Source organism: Sphaeramia orbicularis, chromosome 24 (assembly GCF_902148855.1).
Source record: "Sphaeramia orbicularis chromosome 24, fSphaOr1.1, whole genome shotgun sequence".
Lineage (NCBI taxonomy): Eukaryota > Metazoa > Chordata > Actinopteri > Kurtiformes > Apogonidae > Sphaeramia > Sphaeramia orbicularis.
Genome location: NC_043979.1, coordinates 13,412,738 through 13,421,318, shown reverse-complemented (window position 1 = coordinate 13,421,318; position 8,581 = coordinate 13,412,738). Strand labels below are relative to the sequence as shown.

General features: G+C 37.1%; 1 long non-coding RNA gene across 1 annotated transcript; it reads left to right on the top strand.

Annotated features, from left to right (window-relative positions):
- Positions 1-216: 216 nt before the first annotated feature.
- On the top strand, positions 217-4,187 carry LOC115415671 (uncharacterized). Its single transcript, XR_003934849.1, has 3 exons — positions 217-412; positions 3,805-3,875; positions 4,118-4,187. It is a non-coding gene; the product is annotated as an uncharacterized LOC115415671 (long non-coding RNA).
- Positions 4,188-8,581: the final 4,394 nt, after the last annotated feature.

The following is an 8,581-nucleotide window of genomic DNA, read 5'->3' as shown; positions in this document are numbered from 1 at the left end:
TGACCCAACTCTGCTTTTTTCACTCCAGCTGTGAGTTCTTGAACTTCTTTTAGGAACAGGACTTAGTATTCAGTTCCAGTGAATTAGTTTAAGAATAGAGTGATTTGGTCTTCTGTTAACGGACGGGTTTTCCCGTCAGTTGAACCTCCAGAAGGAAGGAAACAGAAACAAATGGAAACACACTGAAAAAAGGGCAAAGGGAGGGCGCTTCACTTTTCAAATATGTACTTGGCATATACAGCACAGTTTAATTCATAACATATACAACAGTTTAATTGTGTTCTTCCTCCTAACATGTGTGGGTCAGGCTGACTTCTGAAACACTCCTGCTTTAGGAGGAAAAGCTCAGCTGCACTCGGACAGTTTTTCGCTGGGACTCAGAATAATGCTGCTTTGGACCACTCTGTACAAGGTAAGGATGAATTTAATCTTATGCAACGTTATTCAGAATGACTTTATGCACTGTTTTCACAGAGCCAAGCTGTTCTATGCTATTAGCACCGAGCAACATGAATCTGTCAGTGTCAATGCTAAGGTTAGCTTAAGTTACCACTTACGTTAGCTACACGACTGTTGGCGAGTAGTGTTTTATATTCGGTCATATTTCTTGAAATGAACACACATATGTGTTGTATGTTTTGTACGCGTATGTTTTGTGTCGACTTCAGTCTAAAGTGCGTGCTTTCAAGAGGGTTATTGACAACTGAGCTTAGTTTAGTGGGGCAGAGGCAGTTGGAAGCGGTGCAGAGGAGAGCTAACATGATGGTTCTCGGTAAACATCATTCTTTACATTTACATTACGGCTAAAATTTCCTTAGGGGGTCAAATGAGTGGCCATTTTTGTCAAAAGAAAGTTGTAAGAAATGCATAGAACTGTGTTGAAATAATGCTAATCCATTTGTGCACAGACTTCTGATATTATTTGACAGTGGAACCTATATTTTCATAAATATTGGATTTTAATAGCAGGTGTATGTGAAAACTTTTGCTGGTGGACGGACGTGACATTACCCATGATGATCTGGTCAGTACCAGTACTTCATTAGTAATAAACTTACGGACTTACTATTGCTAATTCTCCTCTTATTCATACATGTTAGTATTGTGGATCTAAAACAATAACAGTTGACACAAAAACACTCAATGTGTCTAAAAGAATAGAATATTTGTTTTTCAGGTAAATTCAGTTCAAATATAACTTGGCCATTTGTGACATGAAAATATAGCATTAATTGTGATGAAATTGGACATTTTTGAGCTGAAAACATAGTTCATATGACCATCCACATGTTGAACAGAACTGAAATCCTGTACATTTGCAGAACTTGCATTTACCAACACAAAGTTCCTTTGGGGTTTCACTTCTATTGATTTCTTATGCACAAAGACATAATAAGACCTCTAAGCAAATTTTAGCCGTTTACTGTTAAGCTGGCGGGTCAATTCTCCGTTTTTTCCGAAGGTTAGGTCACTGTGACATGACATAGACCATGGGTCAGCAACCCTGGTCCTAGAGAGCCACTATCCTGCATGTTTTAGATGTGTCCCTCTTCCAACACAGCTGATTCAAATGATAAGCCTATCATCAAGCTCTGCAGAAGCCTGATAACGACTGTCAGGTGTGCTGGAAGAGGGAACCATCTAAAACATGCAGGATAGGTCTCTGTAGGACCAGGGTTGCTGACCCCTGACATAGACCGTTTACTGACAGTGAGAGGACAGACCAGCTGACTGTTAGCATGGAGGAGGAACACTGGGCCCTCTGGATTTTTAACCCTTTCATGCATGAATTATGAGAATTTAAATCAAGACCCCCCCCCCCAGAGTATTTTTATTCTTCTTTATGCATAAAAAAAAAAAAAAACAATGTGATTGAAATTTTTTTTTACCTACTTTTCATGGAGTTACAAAAATGTCCACTCAGCTGGACACCATGCATTTTATTTTTTATTTTTAATTTTTTTTTTAAATTTAACCTTTATTTAACCAGGTAAGTTAGTGGAGAACTGTTGCTCATTTACAATAACGACCTGGCTAAGAGGCAGCACACAAACAGAATGAGTAGCAGCACAGGTTATATGTACAAACAACAGAACAGATTAAAAATTACATTTTTTAAGCAAAGAAACATGCATTTACTGACATACTTTGTGAAAACTATGAAATAACATTTTTAATGCTGCTAATCTTATGTGTTCTCACATTTTAACACACTAATACTAATTACTCACTCAGATAATATGCAACAAAAAACAACTTGTTAAAAAAACAACTGGTAATTACAGTCTAATAACAAGTAGCAAATAATTTACACTCAAATATGTGACTGCAGATCAGGTTTATCAAGAACAGGAAAGGTACAGTAATGGTATGAATGTCAGTGTATGGAATGATTCTTAAGTGTCCACTGTGTTGACTGATATGGAACTAAAACAACAAAACCCATGAATATACAAGAGAACAGCTGGAGAAGAACTGTCCACTGTAGTGACCACTATGCATGAAAGGGTTAATCTTCAATTTGGGAGCAGGCTGTGTAGAATGTGTCGATTGTCTTTTATAAAATCTGATAAAAACAAAGCTGGCAAAAGTGTCCCCAGCTCAGAGAAAGTGAGAGAGGGGGGCGAGCAAGCTGTAGGTTGAATGAGGAGAGAGAGCACCAGTAACATCAGTAATGCAGTTAATTAGAAGAACAAAACGAGGTTTTCTGACTTTGTCACAGGGGTTACAGTAAAAGTACTAAAGCAAACCTGTGTGAAGCTGCCTCACTGCTGGATACAGTGTGAATTCAGCTGAAGTTTACACCTGTCTGTCAGCTGTGTCCATTAACCCTTAAAGACCCAAACATGTACTGGCAACCAAAATCATCTACCAGTATAACATTTTTAATAACTTCTGATCCAGTAATCCAACCAATACATGTAAATAATTGGTGTAAAATAATTTGTCATCTTTTCATGGTCATCAGATATGACCCATTTAGATGTTCAGAGTATCCATAGTTACTGTGGAAACACTGTGATCTTCTTCAATATTGGTTCACCAGTAAAACCCATGGAGATGGATCAATGACAGTGGATGGAGACACTGGGTCTATGTTCAGTTATTGATATCATTGCTAAAAAAGTAAGTTTTTCTTCTGTTTGTCTGTTTCTGATAAAATAACCCTCAGCTTTAATCTGGGCTTTTATGAACATCTACAGGATTCTGTTGGGTTTCTGTAAATTGACTTAGAGTCTGGTTTTGACCAACTCTATATATAAAATGTCAAGAGATAACTTTTTGTGATCTGGCGCTATATAAATAAAATTTGATTGATTGAGTGATTTAATTGGTTTTCCCCTGTAAGTCGCTTTGGAAAAAAGCGTCTGCCAAATGCGTAAACATAAACATAAACATCTACATGATCGGTGAATTAAATATAAGAAAGTACTGGATTTTCACAGAAAATGTGCAAAATACAGAGAATAATGTGAAAAGAAGTAGTGATAAATGGCTTAAGAAAAGTTAAACAGAAAGAAAAATTCATTTAGCAACTGCCACCAAAGTCACACTGGGTTTTTATGGGTTAAGTAGACACACTCACAGACCTGTTGTTTTTGTGTTCTTACTTATTCAATTTTTAATTTCAAGCAGACAATGGACAAACAAATGTTATTTTTCACAGTTCAGTTTATACAGAAAAACAAAATGTAATTCTCATTTTCATTTCTCAGGCTAAATTGAATATCTGAAGGAATGGGATATGATTAAGTAATTTTAAAAAATATATTTTTCTGTTATTCATTTTTTTTTTTTTAATAGGTATCTGATAGTTGAAAACCAGGTGACTGACCCACTTGCTTTGAGCAGTTTCATGGGTGCTTTCGTAATTGGTAAGTATTATTAAAATGATTTTGATGATTTACGTGATGTGTTTTACTTGATTTAACTATGTTGCTTTTAATTTTTGAAAAAAAACAAAAACATTTTGTGTTTGCTACAATTGCAATACAATTCAACATTCGTAGCTAAAACTAACACAGTCTAATACAACAGTCCTATAATGATTCCTACCATAATGAAGGTCATAGTATTCATTCACTGTCTGTAATGTATAATATTTTTTTCTGAATAGGTATTTGGTGTTCCTCTTATTCAGAGACCTGTGACAACTTTGCTTGGTGCACTGTTCCAAAGGCTCTGCAGTAATGGTGAGTATTCAAATTATTTTGTTTGATTTGATTACACAGACTTTCAAAATGTATGTATATGACAATGTTGCTATCAGTTTCTGAAATATTCACCTAAAGATTTTGTATAGTGTGCTAAAATGTCCAGAATATACACATTATCCAATTTACTGGATCCACATTTTTAGCTTAGCAAATATAGTCTAATACAACAAGCCTGCAATCAATCCTACCTTCATAAAGGCTATTGTGTGATCTTCTTAACAGTTTCAAAGAGGTATGTCGATATTAAGAGTGGCTGTCCTAAATGGGAAAAAGAAGAAATTCCTCTCACAAAACAATTCAACTGCACCACACACTACAGCCTCCAAAATGACCAGCTGAATCAACATCTCACTGTTTTAGCACTGTAACACTGTATATGATAACCTTCATGAAGGTAGGATTTTTTTTTTTTGCAATACTGTTGTATTTGACTGCAGTCGTTTTTGCTTGATAAGTGAGTATGCATTTGAGTAACACAACAAAATAACTTTGAAGAAGTGTGGATCTGTTCAGTGAGGAAGCTCTGTTGGGTGTGTTTTAGGTTGGCTTGCCTGTAACTCCCCCCCCCCCAGTGGATGTGGTGGTGTAAGGAGTGTTCAGTAGTCGTTTCAAGTACGTTAGAACTACTTAACCATTACAAACTCAAACATCCACATTTTGGACACACCACCCATGTACATATTCCAAATGTCCATGCACATTTAAGACATGGAATACTTTAATTGTACATCAAAGTAGAGTGCATTCCACACAGGTTATTCACTTTCAAAAAGAACTGACTTCTTTCAGCTGTCACTTATGTGCATGCAAGAATTTAGCTAACGAAAGGGAGTACTTTGTTCGTATCAACACACATCTGAGGAGAAATGGAAATATTTCTTGCATGTTTATGGGCGGTAGTTTTCAAACCAATGTTTATGGAACGTTTAAGTCTCATAAGAGGCGCAGACATACACCTCACACCCTAAGTGATTTTATATCAAGTATTGTGGAAACAACTAAATTAGCATCACCACCATTGCATGATTCTTTTCTGATTGCCAGGACGAGGAGTGCGTGGAAGAGGAAGTTTCTGATACATCACTAGATTCACTCCACTGGCTCCCTATTTTATATCGTTTTCATTTCAAAATTCTGGTGCTAAGTTTCCGGGCTCTACGTGGCCAGGCCCCTGCATACATTGCTTCCCTGATTCAGCCCTACAGCTGGGCTCGTAGCCTGAGGTCTTCAGAACAGCACCTGCTGACGGTTCCACACACCTGTTTTAGCAGACACGGTGACAGGTCCTTTAAAGCTGTAGCACCACGTCTGTGGAATGACCTGCCTCTACACCTACGGTCCATAGACTCTGTAGAGAGTTTTAAAAAAACACCTCAAAACACTCCTGTTCAAACAGGCTTTTTAATTTCCCAACTGAGCCAGGGCCACCACAAACTGATTGCACTTTATGCATTCATCATATTTTAAACTGTTGTGTTGAATTTGTTTTAACAGCATAATGCAGTAATAAAAGATTAACGCAGGCCAATCCCAAAACAAGTTTTCTGACTAAAATTGACCAAGTATTCTTATTAAACTGGCCACTACAGCATAATACTTCTAGTCATATATTTATGTGTTTTATTTGATTTAATCTTGTGCCTTTTGTGACTGTTCACTCTGCAGGCTGATGATGAAGCCTTCCAAGGATCCTTTGAGGACACCATGGTAGGAATAGTACATTGTCAGACCAGGAGAGGCCACCAGTAAACCAGAGGACATCGGGGTTGTCCTTGAAGGCCAGATGGTACTGCAGGATCTGGACAATGTTGCTTTGGTGTTGCAGTGTTGTTGGGCTTAATGTATGCTTTGAACCTCAGCTGCCCCACTGAACTGAAGTATACCTTTGAAGTGCTCCAGAAAGTTGTGATGGAGCTCGACAGTGACACTCTCTAAGAAAGCCCAAGTTCTTAAAAAAAAACTGTATCAGTGAGCTGTTGCCAGATATGACGTGGGTGAGACAACAGTTCACCGTGTTTGCTCCTTTGGATACAGAACATTGTTGCTCTTTGGTTGCATTGATGATGCTTTGTGCACTGACAGAACTCACTTGCACTGCCTTTATATTGCTACATCATATTTAGTTTAAAAATGGGGAGCCTTGCGTGGAGCATTGCTTAGCTTTAACACTTCTGGACCCCAGTCTACCATGTTAGTCCGTTGGAATATGGACTGTTTATTGCACTAGTACTGGACTGAAATGTTGCAACTCACATATTGCCACATTACTTTCATGTATGTTTTTGGTAATATTTGTTTATTACGTGTGCTTACAAATTGGATGTCAGAAGTGTTTGTGTTACTCTGACTGTTGTTTTTTTGCTCCACACTCTTTATAACAATTGTTGATATTGTAAAGGGAAAGGCTACTTTGTTGTGATTATTGCCATTTGTTTTTGTCCGCACATACCCCATTGTGATGCATTGTTACCTCCGCCAAGGAGGTTCTGTTTTTTGCCGGCATTAGTTTGTCTGTTTGTCTGTCTGTTTGCAAGATAACTCAAAAAGTTATGGACGGATTTGGATGAAAATTTCAGGAAATGTTGATACTGGCACAAGGAACAAATGATTACATTTTGGTGGTGATTGGGGGTGGGGGGGCCATGGGGGCCCACTGATCTGCCTTGGCGGAGGTCTGCGCTCTCCGAGTGCTTTTCTAGTTTATTGATGTTTTGTTTTCAGTAGGAAGCTGGTTTAAGGACAGACAGTACTTTGTTCTAATAAGTGGTGTGTCCATACATTCATACATATATTTACACAGACATTCATACTGTTAAAAACTCCACTTCCTGGTTGGGGAGCGGCAGGACCTCACCTCACCTATCAGGCCACACCCAACCCTTTAAGAGGAAGGATCAGGCCCAGCCCATCCTCTTTTTCCCTTGTTTGACGTAGAGCATGTGGCCTGAAGAACAATCACTTAAATGCACAGACTGGATGGATGCATACCTGAGTGAGTTATTTTGTGTTATTGTTAGTTGAATATCCTTGAACATGTTTCGAATTGTTTTAGTTATACAGTTATTGTTTCCCTTTGTTGAAGATTTAAAATCATCTCATCCAAATCATCCTACCCATGTCATCACCTGAACTGTTCCACCTGTAATAATCTGCTTGAAGAGAAAATAAAGCATTACAAACGGAATCCCTGACCAGTTATTATATCTGACCGTATGCCAATGTAGAAGTTTTAATTATTCCAACACAAATCAGCCCTTCAACCTCAGACTTCATAGTTTTTACACATACCTTAGATTTTTTTTTCTGTCTCTCATTAGGAAGCTGTTTTAAGGACAGACGCTACTTTGAATAAGTGATGTGTCTATACATTTACATACATGTACACATTCAGACTGTTGTGGACCATTCTTTATTGGTGTTTTGTGGTCATTGTTAATTCATGTTTTGTTTTCATTAGGAAGCTGTTCTAAGTACAGAAAGTAATGCATCATTGGCATTAAAAAAGCCATTCATTGGCTCTGATTGTATTTTCTGCTTTCATGGAACCAAAACTGGATTTGCATTTCAATGTTGAGCACATAGAATCATCAGATAACAAAGAACCATACTACATGGTCAAACAAAGTTTTTCGTCACATGAAAAAGAGCGGAAGAAGTATAACTCATAAACTCCCACCCCCTTTTTACAAACTAATAATTGAATTAAATCTGCTTCCTTTGCTTTGTTGACACTTTTTTTCTATATATTTTTACAATAACACAAAACATCAATACAAACCTGTGGTGGCCCAGAGGTGCAATAGCCCAAAAAATTATCGACTAGCCCAAAAAATTATCCACTATGAAAAAAAGAGAACAGGCCAAAAAATTATTCACTATAAGAAAAAAAAGGGAACACCCAAAAAATGATCATTTCGTGCAAAAGGGTCCCAGCAGGGTTTAGGTTTGTTAGGTGTATTGGGTTAGGTGTTGATTGTGTTCAATCATTAATATATTTGGTGGAAAAAGTGACTTTTTTCCTCCATTTTCTCTGTTTCTGATATAATAACTAGTAACTTTAATCTGAGCTTTCATGAGCATCTAGATGATCTGTGAATTAAATACAGGAAAATACATGATTTGCATTGAAAAAATGCAAAAATACATAGGATATATTACAATAAATGGTTATAAATAACTTAACAAATGTTTAATAGAGAAGTTTCTTTAGTTAGTTAAGTTTTATTTTGAGCACACAGAATCATCAGATAACAAGAACCATACTACATGGTCAAACAAATTTTTCATCACATGAAAAAGAGCGGGAAGAAGTATAACTCATAAACTCCCACCCCCTTTTTACAAACTAATAATTGAATTAAATC